The following is a 26090-nucleotide window of genomic DNA, read 5'->3' as shown; positions in this document are numbered from 1 at the left end:
AACACAAGACTGGGCTCAGGATGGCTAACAATAACATCAAAACATCATAACAGTTTCATAATCTATCATACAATTCCATAAATCCATTAAACAGTTCCAAAACTATCCCACCTTCAGAATTAGTAAAAACAATTATCCCATTCCTAATATCTCTATCCTAGTGCCATTTTATCATAAATAAAGAGGATGGAAAGAGAAAGGGGCCTGGGTGGAGGGGAAAGTTTGGGAAATCAGAAATATTTGAATTGTAAACCATAACTGCCAGGGGCATAGCTACAGAAACTGGTGCCTGGGCAAAAACTTAAATTGTGCCCCCCTGCCAGCTTGACAGGGACATGACCTTGCTGCTTCTCTAGGGCCCCATTTGTTTTGAGGATCATGGCTTGGCAAACATGTCCACCTTGCAAACTATGCAGAACTGTACTAGGTTCTCTCCTACTCCCATACTTTTCTGTTTCTTCTCCTTTCAGCCTTGCTCCCACTCATGCACTCACTCACTTGCTCCTCCAAGCTTGTAGAAAAATTCCCTTTGTCCATGGCATCGATGTCTGTGTGTTTTGATCCATCCTCTATAGCCTGATTCAGAATTGTACTGCTGATATCAAATAAAAAATTAGTTTCAAATTGGCAGGAAACATGGACAGGTGTTCTTTTCTTTTAAATAAGCAGACCACAATTTTAAATACCATTAACTCCAGAATGAAGTTTGATTTCGGTAACAAATGTTTATGACCTGGCTTTGACACTAATTATGATAAGGCCTCACTTGGGATTTGGGAGACTGTGAATGTTTCAGGAATGTGTTTCATTTATTCACACAAAATTTGTGAAGAACCAACAGGGAAAAATTAATTTCCTTTCCCCCCTCCCTAAGTCAATATTAGCCATGTGGAGCCACTAATACAGGCCATAATGCATTCATCAATCTGCAGATGTGGAAGGACTTTTTGACCACCGTTAGCAAAGCAGTAGCCACCCTCCGTTCCCTTCCTCCCTGCCTTCTCAGAGATTCTGTCAAGCATGTCAGATCATTCATGTTAAATTACTTTTGATGGCACTGAGATGTGTAGTATTGTCATCCAAAATCTGGATTGCAGCTGTCACATCCTTTTTCTTCCTGAATCTTCTGCAAAAATCCAGCCATAGCCCAATAAAAATTGTCTGCTAGCATATAATGAAAACCTAAAGAAATGGCCCAGAAAAAGCAAAAAAATATATAAGCATCAAGGTTTGAGGAGAAATATTATGAATCTCAAATCCCAGCAACAAATGGTTGATGCTGTCTAGTGACCTACTGCTGAACCTGTATACCAAAATAATCTGTGCAACATTAGGTATCTCCAATGAAAGAGCCAACGCACCAGCAATTTCGCTTAAATCATACATATTAGTGTCACAACCTTGGCCTCAGGCAGTAATTTGAAGGTAGTGAATGTGTTGTAGCAACGGGCAGTACAGGATAAACTGCTTTCGAAATCCCACACTCCCCAAGCTCATAAATATAGCCTATGGGTGAATAACCTCCCTGACAACAGGATCTTATCTAGATTCTGACCCTCAGTGCAATGACTTGAGTAACTCTAGTATGAAAATGGAACTCCCTTCCACTGTAGTGAATCAACAGTCTAAAGCCCTTTACTGCCCTGCAAACCTCTGTTTGAGACAGCAGAGGGCAGGATACACTGGCATCAAAATAGAAAGGTACAAACCAAAATGCTGCTCTTGAAAGAACTTTTATCTGGAGCCCATTCCACAGACCGACATTGGTTTTGCCTCACTTTGGTTACATTTCTGTACCACTTAAGAGCTGTTCTGGGTCCTACAGATCGTTCCTCCAATTTCAACATCTGCTACATGACCTCCTGTTTACTTCTACCTTGTACAGGGCCTTGGCAAGCATTCCACAAGTTTATTATACACCTGAACAAAGCAATTAGTTACATCTTTGCCCAGTTCTGTTTCTTTTCCCCCAAAAAACCAAACTTTTGAGCAAAATAATTATGAATTTTTCAATATGCCTGCTCTTTAATATTACCTCATACTTACCAATGACACCAAAAATAAAGCCAGAATTTATTTATCTCCAAACTGAGTGGCCCAAAATTGAACATAAATTTATCTAACATATGGATCCATCTTCCATACGACATAACCAAAGGTGACACAGTGCTGGGATTCTTCATATGAAACACACTTACATTGACTAATGTTTACAGTGTGCAGGTGGCATACATTTCAACGGAATTAATCCCTTAAGGACTGGTGGTTTGTGCATTTCACTTATGCTATGTGACTTATGCAATGTAATTGTAGTGTTTCTCCAAACATGATTTCATGTACTGAGCATTTAAAAAACCTTCTCTGTTGTGTGCCACTTTACAACAATCCTTTATTTAAGCAGTGTTCTGCATCCATTTAGACTTGCTGCAGTTCACTCCATATACAGACAGAAATAAATCTTTTTCCAGGTTTTCCTCTTGCTCACTTCCCTCTACACCCATCATTTGACCGGCAGGCAAATGAAGCCGTTCAAATATTTGCTTATCTTGTCATCTGTTCTCATCAGACCTTGCAATTCCTGTCATGCCCCACATGTCATTTTAAAGCATAACGTCATTAATACCTCCAGTGCACTAATGGATGCTTCACACATGAACGCATTAATGAAATGTGTTATTGTTTTCCCTCACAGGACATTAACAATCTCGCTCACATTGAGTCCCAAAAGCCCTGCAGTGCTGCTGAAAACCACTAGCTATCAAATGAACCCTCAGTTACGCCTCAGTAAGTTTAAGTTCAAGTTTACCACTGAAGCGTCACTCATGTGAGAAGATACAAGCCTCTAAGGTCTTTTGGGCCCAGCTTCAATTACCATAAAGAGAAACAGGAGGCAATGGCTTGGAGAGCAGAACAGCAGAAACAAAACCCTGTTAAGATAAAATAGGAAAGATCTGGGTGTCACTCTAGTGATTTGTTTCTTGTTTCTCCCTTTTGTCTATGGGCTGATGGTTTGACTAATGAAGACAAGATTGTTTTTTTCTTCAAGTATACAAACATGGGTGGTCTAGTTTTCTGCTATTGCAGCTGACATATTAAGTGGAATTAAAGATTCTCTGGCAAGGCAGTGTTTAAATTAGGGTTCCTAAACCTATGGAAAGCCTGTACAGCAGATTTGTAAAATATACCCAGGAGTGGGGGCGGATGCCAGACCACATGACAGTAAATTTGCAGTATCCTGTATTTGAGCCAGTGTCTCAGGGTTGCAGTTGGTTCACTGAAACAGAAAAAGCTTCAGATATGTTTTTTAAGATCTTTTAATGCATTTCCCTATATTTATGTAAGCTGTATTGCTAAATTAAACCCCTCAGAACCATAACCACAATTAATTTAATCTACCTTTTCTGTTCCTAGGAATTCATCCAAGGTCACTCCCATGACAATAACAATATTGAAAGGACCTCATAAAAACCCACTACATCAAAAATACCTAGAATGCAATCTTTCTCTCCTATCACCAGGTATACAGATTGCATTTTTCTTCCAGACTGGCTCTGACACCAGGATTTAACAAGGCTGGGAGAAAAATGCTAAAAAGTGGCACAGTAAGGTGTACTGGGAGGGGTGATTGCTGTTTAGGAATACTCCTTCCAACCCCACTTAAGGATTCCAGGAAAGGACAAACAATTTATTTCATACATAATGTGTTCCCACTCTACATGTGGAAATGTAATGGCCTATAAAATTAGGACCATTTTCTTCTATCTGCTTGAAGCTTCTCAGATCAGAATTGCATTAGGAATTTCATCCCAGTTGATTGGGAAAGAAAAAAAATTGTAGGCAGAAATGTATTTTCTATTGACCTCAATGCAAGCAAAAATTAAATATGATAAAATAATACAAAAATGTGCAATACAAATAACAAAGGTAAGGAATTATAACATCTTACAATGAAAATTAATTGAAAACATGCCCCAGAATTCCCTGTAAATCCCCTATGTTATATTCTATTTTCTCTGTATTCTCTGTGTCATCATTTCTGACTATCGCCTTGGAATTCTGTGGCTGGGAAGAGACTCCAGGCCAGACAAAGTGAACTGTGTGCTTCTCTTGTGGGGGTGGGGATCTTACACTTTCATTATCAAGAGTCTGGTGTGCTTTTTGCCAGAACTCTCTTCTGTTCCTGACATGTCTTCAATAAAAGCCTTGAACCAAACAAGTGAATTATTGTATGAACGGGAAATCTGACATTCCAGCTGAAGTTGTGAACACCTTATCGGTGATTATGTTTCCTGGACTGCACCTTCCCTTGGTTGAGGAGGGGGCGAGCTCATCTCTCATAGAAGTAGTTACAAGTTCAGCACACCAACACCCTGATGTGGAAGAGGCCGTGATTGGACTTGGATGTTTGCATATTGGCAGCATTCAGGGCCTAGCTGACAACTGGATTTATCGAGAACCTGAATTGGGACTCACCTCTGTGTCTGATCCTCCACTGTTGGAGTTTAGGAGGAGCATGGAGGTGACCCAGATCTGTGAATTCTTTTCAGGACTATCCCCTGAGGACTTGTATTACCTTGAGAGATTCCCTGGGGATCCACACTCTGAGCACAGGAAGAGTGCAGCTTGGAGAAAACAAAAGAAATTGGAACTGACTGAAGACTACTACTAGGACTCTGAATCGAACCATTCTGGCATCACAGGACCCTTGAGGAATGAGGATGACCGGTGGAATCAGGAGAGGCAAGAGTACCAGGCTGTCATCCGCCAGCTCCGCCAAGAAGTGGAGTCGCTGCAGACCTGGGTTGGAACGGCAGAGCTGGTTAGCACTCGGGCTACAGAGAGCAATCCCATTGACCCTGCCAAAGTCCAGCATGGGACTCAAGTACCCCAGGCTCCCCCAACCCAGACAGTGGATTCTGGACTTAGGGGTACCCCTGGCGAGGTGCTGCCTGTTTCACCAACCCTGGCCACTCCGGCACCACCAGCAGTGGTTCAGGTCCCAATGCCTTTGAAGGCATTTGAAGGTTCAGTTTAATGGCACCCCTGACTGTTTGCCCTATTTCCTGGTCCAAGTCAATGTGTATATGCAGGACCACGGGAGCAACTATGCTAGTGAAACAGGGAGGGTTCACGAGGTAGATGGGCCGGCAGCCGACTGGCATATGGGATTGTTCCACCGGCGTGCTCCTGAACTTCAATCACTCCCTCACTTCTGGATGGCTTTGCGGGGATGTTTTGAAAACCCATTTCTAGGGGGAGAAAGTGAAAAGGGACATCTTGCAGATGCACCAAGGCAATAAATCCTTGGTAGAGTTTTTGGAGGAGTTCCGAGCGGTGGCAAGTGAGATCACTTAATGGCTGGAACAGATAATCGTCCAGGCATTCATGGGTGCACTCAATCCCGAACTATGTCAATGGGCTTTGATGTCTGGCAACCTGACCACCTTAATGGAAGTCTATTGCCAATTTCAGTAAATGCATCCAAATGTTAGACTTTCATTTATAAATGCTTTATTAAACCTTGGCTGGCTGAACCAATGGCATGCATTAGCAGCTTTATATGTAATGTGAAAGTAAATGCATAAAACAATTTTTGAGATGTAGGTGCCACATGTCTCGAATGGTTTGGACACAATTCAAGGACACAGATTGATAGTATTTTTTATTTCACATGGTTTTCAATTATCCTTTTCTAATCTCCTCTAGAAATATTTATTCTATTCCATTGTCAAGCAGGAATTGAAAAGCTCACTTTGCACATGTTACATTACAAGTACTAAATTAAAAATGACCACCAGTCAGATTTAGGCACATTTTTGAGACATGCACAGCCCTGTCCAGCATTTCTGTTTGATTAGCAACCGTAAGTCACAAGATGTAGCTCTGTTTAGTGTGTTTGTGTGTATATGTGTGTGTGTGTGTGTGAGAGAGAGAGAGAGAGAGATGAATAATTCCACTTTTACTGTTTCTTATTGCATCTTTGGATGACAGCATATAGTTCTCTTCTGCAGCAATTGTCTGAAGCTATTCCATTCACAACATCTTTAACCAGAACAAGATACAGCCAACATTTTTATTGGAACAATGCCCAGTTGTGCCTCATTTACTCAGGACACTATCTTTTGCTGGAGAGCATTTAGAGATTATTACCCATGAACCCTGCAGTGCAATATATATTGCTCAAAATGTACCAAGTTTCTACTGATTATGGTTTTGCATCACTGACACTGTATCCTCAAAACCAGAGACTTTTTTTACAAGCCAAAAGAGACTCAAGAGGCCATTTTTCTTGTTTTCAAAGGATATATTAGCATGCAGTTACAGATATAAACTTCATTCAATCTTTATCAATGTTCAATAGACACAAAGATAGTGCTAGGACAGGGGTCTGCAACCTGTGGCTCTCCAGATGTTCTCCATACTGACAGGGGCTGATGGGAATTGTAGTCCATGAACATCTGGAGAGCCGCAGGTTGCAGACCCCTGTGCTAGGATAAAATAGGCCATTTGTGGCTCGGTATCAGCAATCTTTTCAATGTGGTGTTCCTTCTCAAACTCTGTGCCACACAGAAAAAGAAACATGCCAGACCACTGAAGTTTTATCTCCACAAAATATTTTATTACTTTTCCCCCTACTGCTTCTTCCAACCATCATAGACCAGTGTACTTGGTACACCTTCTAAATGATAAATAACTCCAGTGAAATAAAAGAGCAAGATTTGAGTCTAATAGCACCTCAAAGACTAATAAGGCTTCCAGGGAACAAGCAGGGAACTTTGACTCTCAAAAACTTATATCCTGGAAATCATGTATTTTTTGTCAGGTGCTACTGGACTTGGATACAGCTCTTCTACCCAGACCAATATGACTACTCACATTAAGCTTGTGATCTAAGTTATGTGAAATCTGGGTTACGTTCAAACATCACAACAAGCTGCAATTAAACTGCATTTGGGCATGAACACATCAGGGAACTGTCCTCATACTTGTACACTTCTTCCTCCCACCTCTCCTCCTCCAAGGAACTTAAGGGAAAAATTCCTGATTAGGTCAAGATTCAATTTGCTGAGGTACTTGACTGCAGGTACCTTGACACACTAGAATTTGTTTCTTCCCCCAAGGCGGTATTTCAGCCTCAGATGCACCTGAGTTTAGAGGTTAGGAAGTTTTCAACCAAATTTCAGGAAAGAGAGGTAGAGAAAGGTGGGAGGAATAACTGCAACATGCAAACTTTCTTAGTACCAAATCATAGTTTGTCACAAGGTCTGAATGTAGCCACTGTTGCCTGGCTCATGCCCCACACTGAGTGCCATAACTTTTGTATCCCAAGATCCTCCAGTTTTCCAAAAACAGAGAAATTATGAATTCATCCTTTTGGCATTCAAAGTAGGGTCTGTCAATGAAGGCAGGAATTTCGTCAAGCACTTTCAAGGGAAAGTAGCCTGGCTGCCTGAAAAATGCAAGGTGAGATCAGTCAAAGAATTGTTTGTTTGACACATACACATCCAGTTCCTCACACTTGTGGGCTTGACCAAAGCTCTCAGAATCTCCCTTATAATACAAACTTCCTGGGTGATTCAGTGATAATCCCAGGAAGAGCTATCAATCCATCCATGGCCATTGCTGGCAGGTATAAGTCGTGCCTGCCACCCAACTGCTCCTCCAAGCCCACTTTGCTCCCTCCCCACTTCCCTTGAAACAGTTCCCAGACACAGAGTGAGCTGAGTTAATTTCCAGGTGCAGAAATGTCAACAAGCAAGCAAACGCCAAGCAAAGGGAGAGAAGTGCCAACATATTCTGGAATAATTCACAGGGAGACATGGCAAGGCTGCTGGGCAGGCCAGGTCTTGACATACTCCCCCCCAACTCTCAACCCACCAGCCATCACCCACCTCCTGGCTTGTCCAGATACAGACAGTAGAAGGCACTACTCATAATAGGGGCAGAAACATCATGTTCCAGGACCCATTCATGCTCCCCAGGGGAGAAATGCTTCCAACAGATGGAATATTGTAGCTGGAAATGCCAGAGTCTGGAGTCCAGAATCTGTGCCACCTCATAATGGAAATTCTTGTCAGTTGTGACAGGTGCAAGGACCATTGTGAGAGAGGATGGCACTTGTCTGGGAGAGGTGCACTTTCTACAAGCTGGAATGAAAAGTAGGGTCAACAGCCCAATAAGTCTTAGGCAAAGAAATTTCTACAGTCACCTCATCAATCACTCAGCTGACTGAGAAGGCCCCACATGCTCAACCCCAATTAATGGCTGGGATGCTGGCATTGCAAATGCTTGGTAAAAATATAAACCAAATCCCTCACAGGACCTTTTTTGGCCACATACTTCCTATAAGGCTCCTTTGCCTTGGTGTTTTGACCAATAGAGGCCAGAACTCCTGGATTTTCCCCATCCAGGCCTTCAGGTCTGCCCAGGCCTCCTCTGGGCCCATCCCAGGCCTGGGATGGGTTTACCCTCTCTACTCATAACTGTTTTAAATGGAGAGAGCCCAGTACTTTGATGCCCAGCATTATTATATGCAAATTCAGTTAGTGGCAAGAGGTCTACCCAACCTTACTGATGGTAATTGGTAAAACACCATAGATATTGTTGTAGAACTTGATTCATCCATTCTTATTGCTGTCAGTCTTGGGGTAAAATCCAGAGCTAAGCTCTTAGCCAACCTTAAAAGATGCTTCAGGATACCCATGTCAGAAATTATTTTATCTGGGATTTGCAGGCCACAAAATGTGCTTGCTTGGAGAATGTGTCCATGACCACCCATATCACTGTCTTGTTCTTGCCAGCTGTCAAATCAGTTATAAAATTCATAGCAATCACCGACCAAAGTGATTGTGCAATTTCTAGGGTTTCAGCAAATCTTGAGGCTTTCAAGTGCTTTGTTTCAACATTGCACAGACTTTCACGTAGTCCACCACATTGCTCCTTAATGATGGCCACCAGAATTACCACCATGCCAAGTGGAGAGTTTTCACAAACCCAAAATGGCCAGCAACCTTAATGTCAGTACAAGACTTTAACACATCCCTCTCATTGCCTCAGGAACATACAGTTAGTGGCGTTTTTGCTCGGGGACATGGGGTTACCCATGTCCCCAGGCGCAACTAATCTGGTCACATGGGGGGTGCAAAATCCCCCCCACATGACCAGATGCCTTCCAGCCCAGCAGCACACCTATGCAAGTTTCTCTCGCACTGTGGCTGCTGGGCTGGAAGAGGGGTTGGCTCAGCTCTTACTCACGAGTAAGCCCCGCTTACTCACAAGTCGGGCTCCAGCTGTTCTTCACGACCCAGCAGCTGTAGCACAAGAGAAAGTCACGCCCACCTGCTGGGCCAGAAAGACGGGCTGGCTGGCCACGGCTTTTTTTCCCAGACCAACAGCCAGGTCATGAGAGAAAGTTGCACTGCGGCTGCTGGGCTGGGAGCCTGGCCAGGAAGAGGGGCTGGCCAAGCTCTTACTCATGAGTAAATGCTTTTAAAGTAAGTTCTTACTTGTGTGCAAGCATCGGGCCCCAACTCCTCTTCCAGGCCCAACAGCCGGGGCACAAAAGTCATGCTGCGGCTGCTGGGCCAGGAAGAAGGGCTGGAGCCTCTAGGCACCATGTGGCCCCCATAAGCCTCTGCACACAGTCTTTTGTGTTTGTACAACAAGCCATCCCAGTTAATTAATTCATTCAACTCTTCACTGGTCCTCCTCCAAACTTCCTGTTCCTCCCCAAAGTGTGGACAATGTGGTGCTTTAGAGAATCAGAGGTATTAAGATAAGGTGTCTGAGTCCTGTACCCCTGAGCTTGTAACTCCCAGCCCCAGCTACTACAGGGAGAAAACCCTAACCCTACTCTTCCCCACCCCCTTTTTCATATTATTTCCAAAAGAAATATTACAGTCCTTGACAAAATACAGAGGTCCTTGCCATTACTCCATTGCAAGATAGTTAAGCAAAATGAACTTTGTAAAAAGTCAGCTACAACTCAATTAAGGTTAGCTGTTCAGAGAAGAAGATAAGTTTGTTGTGCTTATTTTTTTAACCATATTTAACAAATATATAACAAATTTAATTATCTCTATCCCTTTATCTGTCTTTAAAAAGGTAAAATCCATTGGATTCAAGATATGGCACAAGGTCTTTTCTGGGAGAAAAGGGCCATTTCTACACATCACAAATATAATATCTTGAGGATGGAAATAGAAGCATTTTAAGGAGGAGTTTTGCACAGCTTTTTTCCCAAAACATTTTTAAAACATATTTCAACTCAAAACATTTTATTTAGAATCTGCTGAATTAGTGATCTTTTTTCCAAACCAGTTCAAAACATTTCCTGTTAGCTGTGAAGAAACAGGAAACATTTTATCTCTCCCACCCAGTTTTTGAAGCTCTGCTTTCATTTCTCTGCTGCTTGCTGCCTGCCATTTTTTGCCACTTCAGTGTGATTGTCCACACTGTCCACCATTTGCTGAAGTGTCTTGTGGACATTTTCTCATCTAGCATTTTCTCATCTAGCCTGCCATTCATGTCATTGCTGTGCACTAATAAACTCAGAATTGCCTTCCAATTATGTGAATGTGATGTTTTTCCAAATATTATTTAGATTTTGTTTGAGACATCTTCAAAACTACGTAGAAATGATGTGATAATTGGCAAGGTTGTGCAGATTTTGAGTCTCCATCAAAGATGTGACATCTTTTTTAAAAAGAAAAGAAGCATTTTCATCTGAAATGCTTTATTTTTTCCACATTATGTGGACAACCCCCCACGCCAACTGTTCTTTTCAAAACGTTTGCACATTTTAAATGTTCTGTGCAGAAAAAGCCATCGTGATCAGATAGCTGCTGGTTATCTCAAGTACCTCACCTTTGTATCCAGCACAAAAATACCATGAACACCATGTTCCAATTTATGTAGGGCAAAGCTGTACCAGAGACTTAAAGTGGATTAACAGTTATTCCACTATCTAAGAAGTCTTGGAAATTGTAGCTCTCAAAAGAGAACTCCAATAAAGAATACTCAGAACCCTCACAAAATTACAGTGCTCAGGAGAATAAGATAAAAGCTTGTGTCAAACAAATTCATTCTGTCAATGGCAGAGATTTCTGCCTGTGCAAAGGAGTGTCTTCACCAGGAAGAAAGCTCTGCTGACAGCATAATGGAGTTTATTTATTTCAACAATTTTAACCCATCTTTCGCCCAATAAAGACCAAGAGTCCTAACAAATACGATAATAAGAACAGAAAAAAGGGAAACCTAGATGCCCAAAGCTCAACTTACAAATCTACTAGCCAAAGGTCCCTCTGAACAATTCTGCCATAAACAATGTCATCAAAATTAATAGCATTTGTTTTACTGACAAGTTTCCTAGCTTTTCAGGCACCTGTTAAGTCATCAGTAGAGTTATTTTTCAGACTCTCAAAATCCCCACATAATTCTGGAATCCAACTGGATCCATTGGGGAGGGACCATTTTAATCACTCTATTCCCTCTGCCTCCCCAAGGGTGGGGGGAGATGTCATACAACCTATTGACTATGGCAGGTAAACCAGTATGAAACTGTTCTGCAGTGTATGCCCATAATGTGCTTTTTTTCTCCTATGCACAGATGATCCCAGTACAAAACAAGATATTCTACAGGATAGCTGTGATTTAATTTCCCAACAATTTTATTTTAAAGCAGTTATGAAGAGCCCAAATTTGATTGCAGCAGCTGAAGACAGGGTGCTTTGTCCCTATATTTCCCTAACTCTCATACTTCCAAACTGCTGTTAGCCTTGAAGGAAAAAATCAAAGTTTCTGGACCAAGATTTTGTAAATGAGTGACACGCTTCTCTAACTAGCACTGATGAGCAGGTTTTAAAGGTAATATATTTGGAAACTGAATCATAGATCTCCTGAGTAATGTGTACCTGAGCCATCAGTGTATGGGTATGGGAGAAAAAAAATATCTATGCAACAGCCTTAATATGGTTCTTGGTGTGTTATAATCATCTTACCTAAGGACGGTATCTTACTGTCATGGTTTTTTGGTGCAGGCTCACATACACACACCAGTTTCTGTTGTCCATGTTCAATTCCAAAAGAAGTACCAACTGTTTCCAAACTCCTAGTGGTCAGTCCAGAGTAATGCAAAATCACAAGGTCAAGACAGAGCAGACAATTCACTTTGCCTCCTGTCCTGTAGGACATCACATATTCTCCACCGACACTGTTCCACAGGTTCTGATGATGAGGGCAGTGAGAAAGTTGGCATCTGGCTTTCCCCAGCTGGCTCAGAGCTGGAGGGCTGAGGGGGCTATGAGTTTGCATCTCACCCCAAAGGGGCTCCTTCTCCCTCTATCACTTCTGCTACTGATTATGGACAGGAACCAAGACAGCCTGCTAACTCTTCATCAGAGGACTCTTCAGTAACTCCTGGACCCAGCTGGTCCATGACATTTGCCATGAAGCTTTTGTTAACGTGTTCTATAACAGGGGGTCTGCAACATGCAGCCCACAGGTGGCCCCCAAGCTCTTTCTGTATGATCCTCAACTTGCTTTTTTGCTACTATCAACCTTAAGGCATCTTCCCTCAGACCCACTCTGTTCTTACTAGCTCAAGAGGCACCATCTACTGCTGTTCCTCATGTCCCTTTCTTGCAACCCCCCCCCCCCACACACACACAATAGTTGCTTCTTCTGCTGACTTTGGTTCCCTCTGTCAGCCTCCTCTTGGTCTTATCATCCATACTAGCATTTTAGCCATTCTGGGTGGTTTGCTAGTCATCAAAGCTCAGGTGCCCATACCACTCAGCCTTTTCATTCTCTTTCTCCATGCATTAGTATGTTGAAGGTTATGGCCTTTTATATATGCTGTACTCACCGCAAGGCTATTTGCTCCACAGGAGAGTCTCCCTGTGTTTCTTAGTTTACACATGATGAAGTGCCCTGCTGATCACTCTGAACCCAACCACCCTTTTGCCTGCCACCTGTTTCTGGGTCAGGAGGTCATTTGCCACCTTTCTTTTTTTGGAGTCGTTTTAATAATCTGCTGCTCCTGTGATAGACATAAAGCATCAACACTTTTTTAAAAAAAAGAAGAAGTCTCATTGATCTCTCTGAAATGCTGGCAGAGGAGTGGGCAGAACTGCTCCTGAGTGGGTGGGGAAAGGCAGAGCGGAGGCCAAAGCCTGAAGGAAAGCAAATGCACATTGGTCTGCTTCACTTTCCTCATGCAGGTAGGGGAAAAGTTGCACTTTACTCACTTTTGCAAACCACCAGGCTTCTCTGATCTGTAGTGCAGTGAATTTGGGACTGTGGAGAACATGTGCACAACCAAAAATTTCACCCAAAGGAAATGTGTGCTCACTGCAGGGCAGACCACAAGTGCATAAATGGTATGTAAGGAAGATAAAGCAGCTGTGTGAATGGGTACAGGACAGGTCTGGTCTGCTTTTGCAAAACAAAGGTGCAGAAAGGAGAATAAAAGGGCTGGTGTTTTTGCAAAAAAAAGGATACAAAGTGTCTTGCAAACTGAACATCTCTAGAGTTTCCACCCATCAGGCTGCTGAAAAACATTCTTCCTTCCTCAGCATGAGCTGGTTGCTCTGACTTCTTACTTTGCTTACTTCTGCCTTTTCTCCCCCTCCCAGTTAGGCGACATCTCATGCATCTGTGATTGCCGGCGTCAGTGAGTGGCCCCTTGGGTTGAGAGGAAAGGAGTACTCTCAGCAGAAAAGCTTATGGGATTCCACTTCCCACGTCTTTCTCCAGCCAAGTCCCCCTTCACCCAGCTGCCAGTTTGCTTGTCATAATTGAAGCCTGACTGGCAGGCAGTGATGTGCATGTGCAACCTGCATATAATTTGAAACCAACTTAATGGCACATCCTCTGCTCTTTCTCTCTATCTGCTTTGTTTTGGAGGGCCTCCAGTTCTTACGTATTAGCATGTGTAGATTTAAACATCAAGGCAGTGTTTTATGAAGAAATAATTTGCTCTTTCTCATAGTATCCATTGTACTTGGGATTTCAATTCTGCCATCTGGTAAGACACATTCGTAAATGAAAAAAAATATTCCTAGCCTGTGTATATGGTCCAATTCTCCTAAGAGCTAATGCATAAGAAAGGAGGGGTCTCTTTTCTAAATGGAAGAAGGGGAAAATAAATGAAAAAGAAAGAACCACCAAAGAGAAATTCAAACAGCATGTATAGAGAAAGTAAGAAAAGCTGGAGCACAGAATGAACTCAGGCTTGTTAGAGAGGTTAAAACAATTTTAAAAAAGACCTTTTTGTTTTGTCCATAGCAAAAGGAAGAAAAAGGATATGATAGGATCACTGCATGGAGAAGATGGCAAAATGCTAACAGGGAATGGAGAAATTGCAGAACTACTCAACACCTTCTTTGCCTCAGGCTTCTCCCAAAAGGAAAATAGTGTTAAACCAGAAAGATGTAGGGGAAATTCAGCACAAAATAAATAAAGTGGTAGTACAGGAATACCTGGCCACTTTAAAAGAATTCAAAATGATCTAGACGTATTAGAGACCTGAGCCTAAATGAACAAAACTAACAAAATGAATTTCAACAGAGGTAAATGTAAGATACTACGCTTAGGCAGAAAAAAATGAAAATGCACAGATATAGAATGGATGACTGTTCTGTTCCCCAAGCAAAACTGTTTCTGGTGCCCTGTGCCCGGCCAGAACAGAGTGGAGAGTCACAAGCAAGGTTTAACAGTTCAAACAAAAGGTTTAATATTTAGAAGAATGGAGACCCTAACTCCTCCCAGAGTCTGCTTAAAATAAAGTACTTGCTTGACTGGACAGTAGAAACTGTAGACTTTTGTTCTTTCTTTGACTGCTTCTAGGAAAGTTCACTTCTTTAATTTCCTTGAGTGTTTATCTGGCTACTATTCTCTGTAAACCTCAACTTTATGCTCTCTTTACACCTTTGACATGGCAAAATACTGCTGCCTCCTAACTCCTTGGGCAGCAGTACTGAACTGAACTGAGTTAAACAGGGGCTTTGCTGGGAGATAACACAAAGATTGCCTCTTGGGAAACTTCTTAAAGGGACATGGGCTAACTAAAACTCCCTCCCTTTGGAGACTATACAGATGACTAAACCTATGCTTACCTATGGGAAACTTATACTTAAAAATGAAAATAATAAAGGCTTCTGTGGGGGCATGACAATGACACTCTATTCTGCACTGGTCAGACCTCCCCTGGAATATTGTGTCTAGTCCTGGGCACCACAATTCAAAAAGGATATTGACAAGCTGGAACAGATCCAGAGGAGGGCAACCAAAATGGTAAAAAGTCTGAATTCCATACATTATGAGGAGAGGCTTAGGGAACTAGGTATGTTTATTCTGGAGAAGAGAAGGTTAAAAAGTGACATGATAGCCACGTTAAAATATTTGAAGGAATGTCATGATGAAGATGGAGCAAGCTTGTTGTTTCCATAGACTAGGACAAGACTAGGGCCCTTTCCGCACAGTGGAAAGGGCGCTCCTCCACCAGCAGGAATTATGCCGGTAGAGGGGAGGGGGGCGTTCGCACGGGAACGTGCAAGCGGCCCCCGCAGAGGCCAGCACAGAAGAGGCGGTTCCGCATGGAGCCGCCTCTTCTGCATCCCCCCCACTCACCTCGTCCTCCAGCGTCAGTCCTCCAGGGGTCGGAGGGCAGCGTGGGCGGGTCTCAGCAGCCCTCCAGACCAACGCTGGAGGACGAGGTGAGTGGGGGGGACAGGAAAGTGGCGCCTTTGGCGTGGTGCGATGGAAAGGCGCCGCTTTCCAAAAACCAAAAACCTCCCTTGGGAAGGGATGTGGAAAGCAGCACCTTCACGCCGCTCGGCGCTGCACAGGACAGCGCTGCTACATTGCAGCAGCACTGCCTATGCGAACAGCTGCCCAGGAACCGGTGTTTTTCCGTCCCTGGGCCGCTGTTTTTGGCCCCGTGCGGAAAGGGCCTTGGGTTCAAGTTACAGGAAAAGATATTCTACCTAAACACTTCTTGATTGTAATGGCTGTTTGACAGTGCAATAAACTGTGGTGAAGTGTGGTGGAGTCTCCTTCTTTGGAGGTTTTTAAACAGAGGCTGGATGGCTATCTGTCAAGAGTGTTTTGATTGTGTATTCCTGCATGGCAGGATGATGGCCCTTTTGGTCTCTTCCAACTCTATAATTCTATGATTCTTCTTTGCCATAATCAGGTGAATTGCAGGTGAAATAGCAGAACAGATTCTCTGATTTCCATGAGCATGGAAATGAAATAAGAACATTACATTTATAACATTTATCTATTTATAACAGAACCAAAAGATGCAAGTAACTGTTTTCCAGATGAAACCGTCCAAGCTAGTGATAATCTCAGAGACATTTACAAAGAAAATAGTATGTTAGATCTCTGTTGTGGTCTACCTGATATATTTATAAACCTAAAGAAATTTGCTGAATGCATGTTAATCGTCTTTGGCATCACATACATCTGTGAACAAACTTTTTCCAAGATGAAAACTGTGGTATCCAAGTGTAGGTCAAGACTTACAGATGCATATTTACATGACATTGTATGGGTGTCTGTCACAAACCTTGACTTGTACATGAACACCTTGGCTAACAGAAAACAACCACAAAATCACATTAACCAGGCAGGTAAGCATGTGTAGCTAAATGAATTCCACAGTTAAATATTGCTCCCAAATGGATTGTGTTCAAATTTAACATCTCTTCATTAACCTCTGAATGTTTACTGGATCAAGTAGGTAGGTAAATAATTTTGTTACATTTTTATTAAGATGTGGCCCTTTTTAGGCACTGGGCATTGTAATGCAGTCCCCATGAGCCAGAAGATTGGGGACTCCTGTTCAACAGTATTACAACTTACTCATTTATGTTAGTGTTAAGGACTAAAAATTTTATTATTTCCACTCCAATATTTCTTTTTATTCCAGTCTAGAAAGGAATAGCTCTCACTGGAATCAGGATCATAATGACAAATAACTAAAATGATCTGCTTTAAGAAAATGACATATTCTTGAGGTAGTACCATCAAAAATCAATTAGGACTTAAACACAAAGCAGCACTGTCATGCCCTGGAGGTGTAATAAGTAGCACTTGGCTCTCCTCTTCATTACCAAGATAATAAAGTATGGCGCTGCTTAATTATTTGCAATGTTCCCACCTAATTTGTTTCTGAAGTATTATATTATGCTGAGTTAGGTCACCTGTGTATGCCACCAACAGTTTCTCTCAACACCGCTTATTTTAATAAACTAGAAACATAAATCATGTTCTCTGCAAGTTTTAAGAGCCCTGGCAATTAGAAGTATTGAAAACCCCAGTTCTTGGCTTCATTTTGTTGCATTGTTTAACATAAAAGAGACAAAGAGGACACTTTAACAGGGCTAAAATGACTCAGATGAAACTAGTTAAAAATGGAAAACCATTTACACACCTTAAGAATCTCGTCCCACCATCCAGAGTTCAGGCATTGGAATACTGGTGGCAGAACTGCATATTACAGTTAGTTCTTCTTTCTGTTGTCTGTCTGTCTGTCTGTCTGTCTGTCTGTCTGTCTGTCTGTCTGTCTTTTTGTTTCAAAAGCAGAGACTGGGACTGTTTTTTTTCAAGGTGGAGAATAGTGTGGAGTGGGAAAGAACTATATTTTTTTTTCCTGGAAAAGCCATCTCACAAGCCATTTTATCCCATTGTGGGAAATGTATAGGTACCTGCAAGTTTTCTTGACAGATAGTGGCTGTGTTTTTATCAGGAAAGAAAGGAGAGAATTAAAGAGCCTCACTTGTGATATTCTTCCTTTCAAAAAGTGACATTCTTCCTTTCAAAAAGTAACCACAACAGCTGAACTAAGTTTCCAGAGCCTCTTGTACATGGTGAAATACTGCAGAAATATAGCAACAAAACTCCCCTAATTGGCTATTACTTCATTGGGGAATTTAGCAGCCAATACCATCTTTATTGTCCCCAATCCACCACAGTCTCTCAGGAGTTTTATGCCTTAAAGGGCTAGCGACTATCAACTGTCTCCCACTATCATCTTATAATACCAGTTGATCAGACAGGATCAGAACTACCAGAGCACAATACCTCATTCAGAAGAATAGCATAACAAAAGGCATCAAGGCTCTCAAGAGGTCCAGGGTCTCATTATTCCTGCCTTCATTCAGGCAAAGATCATACATCAAAGAGACAGAGGCCCTTTCCGCACGGGCCTTTGGGCGCTTCCCCACCAGCAGGAATTCTGCCGGTGGAGGGGGTGGGGGCCATTCGCACAAGAGCATGCGAGCGGCCCCCACAGAGGCCGCACAGAGCCGCCTCTTCCCCGTCCCTCTCCTAATCACCTTGTCGCCGTTGTTGCCCTGCTGGCCTCCTAAGACCCACCCACGCTGCCCTCCGACCTTCAGGGGTCGGAGGAAAGCAAGGGAGGGTCTTAGGAGGCCAGCAGGGCGACGACGGCGACGAGGTGAGTGGGAGAGGGACGGGGAAAAAAGTGCTTTCCCGGCGGTGCCGTTCGCACTGTGCCGCAGGGAATGCGCTGTTGTTCCAAAAACCTCCCTCCAGGAGGGAGGTTTTTGAAGGCGGCCTGACGCCACCCTGGGGGAGGGGGAGGGAAGCCAGGTCGGTGCTGCTGCATTTTGGCCGCGCCACGTGTGCGAACGGCTCCCTAGGGACAGCGTTTTTGCTGTCCCCAGGGTGCCGTTTATGGCCCGTGCGGAAAGGGCCTTAGAGAATTCAAAAGCAGGCCAAAAATTCATTAAAAATGGTTTGTTTAATCTATCCGATCTAAGAAAGGCTAGTGTTACACAGCCATTGCGTATGCTAGCACTTTGCTTTCAAAGAGGAGCTGTTATCTAGCAGTTTGTCAAATGGTTCAGAGCCAGGAAGCTTCAGGAATAATTTCACAACCACATCATTGTTTATTTACTCAAGAAGCATTACCTATTTCCTGGGCCAGCCATACCATTCTGGCCCACTAGAAAAGCTGAGACGGGCTAGAACTAAGAAAGTGGGTAGCTGTACATTGCCAGGCAGCTTGTTTACTTCTTTCAGACGTACTTGGTTTTTTTTGCTGCCAATCCACAGATGACTTATGGTGACCCCTGATGGGGTTTTAAGGCAAGACACTTTCAGAGGTGGTTTATTATTGCCTACTTCCACATCACAACTCTGATATTTCTTGGAGATCTCCCATCCAAATATTTGCCAGGGTCGACACAGCCTCACATACTGAAACACTAAACTTCGTCTAAGAAACCACTTCTAGGTTAAGCTCTAGTAATATAAGACTGGCTTAATTTTTATCATAGTAAATATGTGTGATTTTATCTGTCATCCTTGGTGGAATTACATAATTACAAATAAGCTAGAGAAGACTTGCACCATCTGGTAAGCCCAGCTGGACAGTTCTTTATAGATCAAATGGTGGCAAACAAGTAAACTTAGCTGTCATCTCCACTACAGCATTAGCACAAAGATGTGCTCTAATCTGTCTTTGTTCATATTCACACAAGTTTTCCATTTTGTGGTGGCTATTTTCCAGTTTTCTCAATAATCCTAATTCATTAGAAAGCAGAATAGACTCTGCAGAATGAGAGAGCTTGAGATGATTGTGTTAATTAATTCACCTACAAATTGTAAAAGATCAATTTGAAAGCAGGATCAACCCACGCCAGCAGGAAACTCCCTAAGGGTTGTCAGGAATCCACCTGGATCTGACAACTTACTGAAAACAGACAGCTCCAGTTAGTTCTGAGCTAATTCTAAACTCCACTAAGTAATGCTCAATTCACAACAATGATTTCCCCTCCTGTTAGAGCCCACCATATGAAGTTTAAGCTTTTTAGAATAGCCCAATGACTATCATTGTTTCCATAAATTCCAGAGCCATGCCAGCTAGGGGGCATTAGGGTAAAATTATATAATGAGTTGTATTTGACTCCTATCATTACAGATTCCACATGTGATTTTCATTAGGGAATCCAGTAACTAGAGCCACCCAGACTTAAAACACAACAACTGGTCTTCACATACGATTTTATTCAGTTTCCCTGTAATAGTACCTTAAATTGAGTTAATTCTATTTGTATTCAGTGATCTCTATAATTAAAAATTCCATTTATGATATGAGCTGTAAACTTTAAGATAATGGCTTATTAATACTTGACTGCATACTCCCTCAATTATAAATTTTGGAGTTGTTCTTAACTGTGCTGAAGCACTATCTATTTATGCATTTATTTACCATAAATATTTATGCAAAGTAAACTCTCAATAAATCAACAGTCCTAATGCCAGTACCCACTGTAAATCATTTCACATAAATTTACAGTTAATTTGCTGGAATCTGATGCACAGTCAAACATAGTAAATTAAATGCTATATTCCAAACTATGTTTATGGCTTGCATTCAGTGATGAATGGGTTTTAGAATGATGGTATTTGGGAGGAGGAAGTGGGATAAATGTGATGTTTATAAATAATCAGTAGATGGAGAGAGTGGAACAAAGATGAAGAAATTGGGAGAACAGGGATATTAAATGAAGACCAGTGGGGTGGATGGCAGGAACACATCATTTAAGTAGGAAAGGAGATTTTGGTGGACTGAGGATTAATTAGTTGACCTACTTTGAAGTGCCTTGCAAATGAACAATGCTATATAAATGTTAAATGTTATTATTAATCTCATTGTCCTGCTGTATCAACAATATTTTCAAGTGCATACTACTCACTGTCTCTTCACTTCCTTGACTTCCACAAAGTTTGTATTTGTTGTATACTGTTGGTCTGTTTTTTACCTCTGTACACCGCCCAGAGCCTTCAGGGATTGGGCGGTCTATGAAACACAACAATAACACCAACACCAACACCAACACCAACACCAACACCAACACCAACACCAACACCAACACCACCACCAACAACAACAACAACAATAATAATAATAATAATAATAATAATAATAATAATAATAATAATAATAATAATAATAATAATAAAGTTATGAAATAGAAATATCAAATGTTCTGCCATTAATCATTGCTATCAATTTTTCCATCAAATTACAGCTGACTTATGGTGACCCCATGGGGTTTTCAAGGAAAGAGATCTTCAAAGGTGGTTTGCCATTGCCTGTCTCTATGTTACATCCCTGATATTCCTTGGTAGTTTCCCATCCAAATACTTGCCAATGTTGGGGCTGAGATTGTGTGACTGGTCCAAGGTCATCCAGCAAGTTTCCATGTCAGAAGGGGGATTTGAATCTGGGATTCTAGTCCAACACCCTAACCACTATACCATGCTGGCTCTCCATTGCTATAATAGCTGATTTTGAAATGTACTTGTATTGGGTTCACACTTTATAAATGAAAATATAAGAACTGCCTTGGTGGACCATCAAACCTAACCTCTGTCAAATTCAAAATTTTATCAGATAGGTCTGGGAACAGAACATGATGGGCATTAATGATGTTCACAACAGCATTTTTAGAGTCATTTTTCCTTATAAAAATGTGATTTGGATTTGTTGTCATCAAAACGATTACTTTCACTTATATTTGTCCCACTGATTACAATAGAAAATATATTTCCAACTACAATTCTACCCCAGCTACACTCACCTCATTAAAGACTTCTTTTACTGAATCAATTTATCTTCCTCTGTTTCTTCCTCTGTTTCTACTGCCTTCAACTTTTCCTAGCATTATTTTCTCACAATGGGCCAAAGTTTGACAGCCTCGGTTTAGGAATATTGGCTTCTATGGACAACAAAGGCTTGATTTGATCTAGAATTCACTGATTTGTCTTTTTGATGATCCATGGTGTCTGTAGAAGTCTCCTTCAACAACACGTTTCAAATGAATCAGTTTTCTTCCAGCCAGCTTTCTTCACTGATTGATATTCACATCCATACATAATAATGCGGAATACCATAGAAAGAATTATTTTGATCTTTGTCTTCAGTAATACTCGCTTACACTTTAGGATCTTTTCTCATTCCTTCATGGCTGTCACAGTCTTAATCGCCTTCTAATTTTTTGGTTGCAGTCTCCTTTTAGATTGATGATTAAGCAGAAGACTAGAAAATCTTTTGACAATTTCAGTTTATTTATCCTCAGCCTTAAAGTTGTGTAATTCCTCAATAATCATTACTTTTGTCTTCTTGATGTTCAGCTATAATCCTGCTTTGGTACTTTCTGCTTTAATTTTCATTAGTAGTTGTTTCAAGTCTTTACTTTTTCTGCCAGGAATGTTAAGTCATTGGCATATATTATATTGTTCCTTTCACAAATTTTTTTTCTACCTTCTTCTAAATCACATTTAGCTTTCCTAAGTATATACTCTTTATATTCATTAAAAATAAAAAATAACCTACAACACAAATGGTAACAAAGGTATATAATATGAAATGAACAGGAAACAAATTAGCAGCAAGCAAATCCATACACCAATACAAACTGTAAAAGGAGCTGGAGTACACATTCTATGACTGGAGAAAGAAAGTGAGTCCAAGTACAAAGTAATACAACAGGTGAGTCCTGGTAAGAATAAAATCCTCCAGAAACTGTGTAGAATCTTCAAAAACAAGAAGGAATGTTCCGGATCTTCCCCATTTTGCAGAATTCAAACTGCTTCACCAATGGTATTAAATGCTAAGTTTGCTCAACAATGGAAGTATATAGTGTCTAAAGGTATTTTTTTAATTTCCAATGTATCTTCAGTTCCACCACACTTTGTGTATTTTTTGCACATACATTGAACAGGCAGGGAGATAAAATCCATCCTTGTCTGACACCTTCACCGTGCGGAAACCATTCTGTTTTTCCATATTCTGCCCCCCCCCCCCCAGTTACAGATGTTGTGGCACACCCATTCCTTTTAAAATCAATCATAGCTTTTAATGATCCATACAGTTAAAAGCCTTCACGTGTGGGGGGTATTGCTTAAAGCAGTAATAATGCACGCAAGTGAGGAAAGCTAATTTTAACCCCTTCCCATGCCTGAACAAGTGTATTTAGTTCCTTTTAGCTCAGTACCTGATTTTTGTTTTAAAATAGATTCCCACCATTTTACTTCAGATAAGAATGGGAGAACAGTTGAATTAGTACATGCAAATTCATCTAATCTAGTTTGGACTGGAATGCAATAACTCAAAAAGGTCACATTTGACCTTTTCCTGTTGTGGCTAATAACAGCTTGTGAAAAGATGTGATTTCTATATGAAAAATAGCACAAAGAGGAAATCCTCCTCCCTGCTCCCCACTCCTCCATTTAGAGATATGAATTCATAAATGTCTCACTTTTTTTGTTTGACCTCTGGACGGACTGTTTGAGTTGCTGATTGCAGTGCAGTTGCCAAACATTATTGAGATGCTTCTGCTTATCTAGTTGGCATCAACAAGGATTAGTATAAGCAAAATATTTACCTGTCTATCCAGCCCAGACTGCAGATGTGCCATTCATTAGTGAGAAAGAGATTATAATATTTGCCTCCATCCTTTCCATGTCTTCAGCAATGCCTGCATGTTAGCAGACACAGCACCAGACAACAGAACAGCTCTAACCCATAAGTCAGTGATTATATAAAAACAAGTCTTCCTCTTCAATGTTACTGGAGATACCCCAGATCCAACAAACACCTGTCATGGAATTTCTCTTCAGTAACAAGCTCTGTACAATTCTGATGTATGGTGTATATCACTGTCAGTTATATATCTGCTGCATCAGTCCTAAACAGCAGTGAACTCTATGCCAGGCAGCCAGGCACCGGAATAAATTGCCAGAGAACACTGTTTTCAGAGTCTGATTGTTATGATTTTGAAACTGATTAGAAATAATGCTAATGGGTAATTTTTCATTCATATCTAAATGCACATCTGTAATTGCTCTTTGCTTGTACATCTAATAAATGGAAATATGCTGCCAAGAGTAAGAAGGTTCCATGTAAAGGTCACAGAGCTTGTATTAAGTCAGATGGCATTAACAACACTAGTATTCAGCTCTGGGCTATATGAGCCTTAACCTTTACCTGACTGTGACCAACTATGTTGCCTTTTTCCTGACAGAATAGTTATCTCACCTCAGTGTATTCTCTTTGTACCCATCTTCTGTTGGTATCTTCTACTTTCTTTGCCTGGTTTCTTGCCTGTCAAGACCAGAAGTGTTAGCTTCCTCCAGGCTTCTAATGAAACAGAACATTACTGTTGAATGCAGGTATATTGCCATAGGGTACCTTGTACCATACACGAGTACACTTGACCCACATTGGTTGGACTGGGGGGAAATCACTACAGGTAGTTCCAGAAGTATCTTAAAGTGATGCATTTCCAACTATGTTTCAAAAAATCGGCATGGATGATTCGGAACTGTTTTCTTGTACAGAAATGGTTGGAAAGTATTTTTTTTCAAAAGGCAGTGCCTACCAAACTTTATTAGTCATTTCAAGGGAATATGGGATACTCCCAGAATGGAGCAAAGGAAAACATTTAATTTAATTCCCAATGAAGTCTCAAGTAGAGCAACTCATATGAAAGAGTTTTTTTTAACCTCTGAACCAATATTGTTTGAAAGGGTAGATTCAAAATAGAACTCATTATATTTTCCTATGATTGCACAGGACACAGTATTTGGCTCCAACAGTATACTGGGGTGTGGGCATGGGACTTTCGGTTATTGCCTGCTTGTTTGGCTGCAGTTGTAAGAGCATTGGTGGAAGCGGAGAGGAAAGCATTGGCCTTATTCAAAATCACATGATCAGCCGTCTGCATGGATAACCTGTAAAGACAAATTCTTGGAGCTGAATTTAGTGGCATGTCTTTGTGAATATTTGAAAATAAAATTGTTGTGTTTGCTCTGTATTTATGAGCCAATAAATTCATGTTGCAAAGTCAGTGCAACAAACAGCAACATTTACATGTAAACAAGATTGTTCAGACTCATATAATTTTATATATTAAAGTTAAAGCCTAATTAGCCTTTCAAGTCAAGCTGATTATGTCTTGTTTGCTACAATATTCATTCAGAGACATAAACTATACTAAGCAGTATTCCATCTGAATCCTATCAAGCAAAGTTACTGAAGCATGAGGCCTAGGCACGCAGTGAAGCAGAAGACCATGCTATTACATGGATAAATGCTCCAGAGTTACTGAACCAATACAAAAACAATCACAGAACATGCCTTGCTGAGGTCTCCAGTGCAACTCATTTTTAAAAAATAGAGACAAGAAAAAAGCCATTCACCATCCAGAGGCCTTCTAATGCTTCTAATACTGAAAGTGAAAAAATATTTTACTTTTTAAATATCAAGTAGCATGAAGACAATTAGCACACGTGTTTTTCTTTGGTCCAGACCAATTGTTCTTGGCAGAGAACTATGAATGAAAACTAAAGTGTTGCACTGAAAAAGCAAGTTAAATTCTGAAAGGCATGATGCAAATGAAGCTGAAAAAGGAATCATTATTTCAGCCAAGTTTCCTTCGCCAGCACATTAGGATATTTTCACAAATGACAGAAAGATTGTTAGCTTTTGATACTGCACTTTTTGACTTCTGCAGTATATCATGCCATGTACTAGAGAAGGGATCCCCAAACTTTTTGGCCCTGTGGGCATCTTTGGAATTCTGATAGGACTAATAAGAAGTCACTGCCATATATAAGAATGCTTACATGTGGGCATTCAGTCAAAGTTTAATCAGATTCCTGTAGCATTTTTCTGGTTTAATGACTTGCTTTTCATTATGAACAACTTGCCTATAGCCATTCACTTCTATAACAAATGGTTTCCCTGCCCCCATTTCTGAAAACTGAAATATTCCCATCATGACATCTGTATTTTTTTAAAAAAATAATTAATAGCTGTAGTTAATAAGCCAGACAACTTGATCAAATACGGTTAAAATAGCTACTTTGAGGCTAGGATCCTGTATGACAGGTTTTTGCTTACAGCAATTTTCAAAAAGCCAAGCAGCAAAAATTCCTCGTGAAATAGGAGGATAGCCTGCCATTCTTCTAACTAGTTACTTCAAGTGTGCCTGTGAAATAACCTACTTTTAAAATTACATTTATTTTTAATTATTTTTTTTCTTTTG

Source organism: Sphaerodactylus townsendi, linkage group LG07 (assembly GCF_021028975.2).
Source record: "Sphaerodactylus townsendi isolate TG3544 linkage group LG07, MPM_Stown_v2.3, whole genome shotgun sequence".
Taxonomy (NCBI): domain Eukaryota; kingdom Metazoa; phylum Chordata; class Lepidosauria; order Squamata; family Sphaerodactylidae; genus Sphaerodactylus; species Sphaerodactylus townsendi.
Note: the sequence above shows the minus strand (reverse complement) of the source record.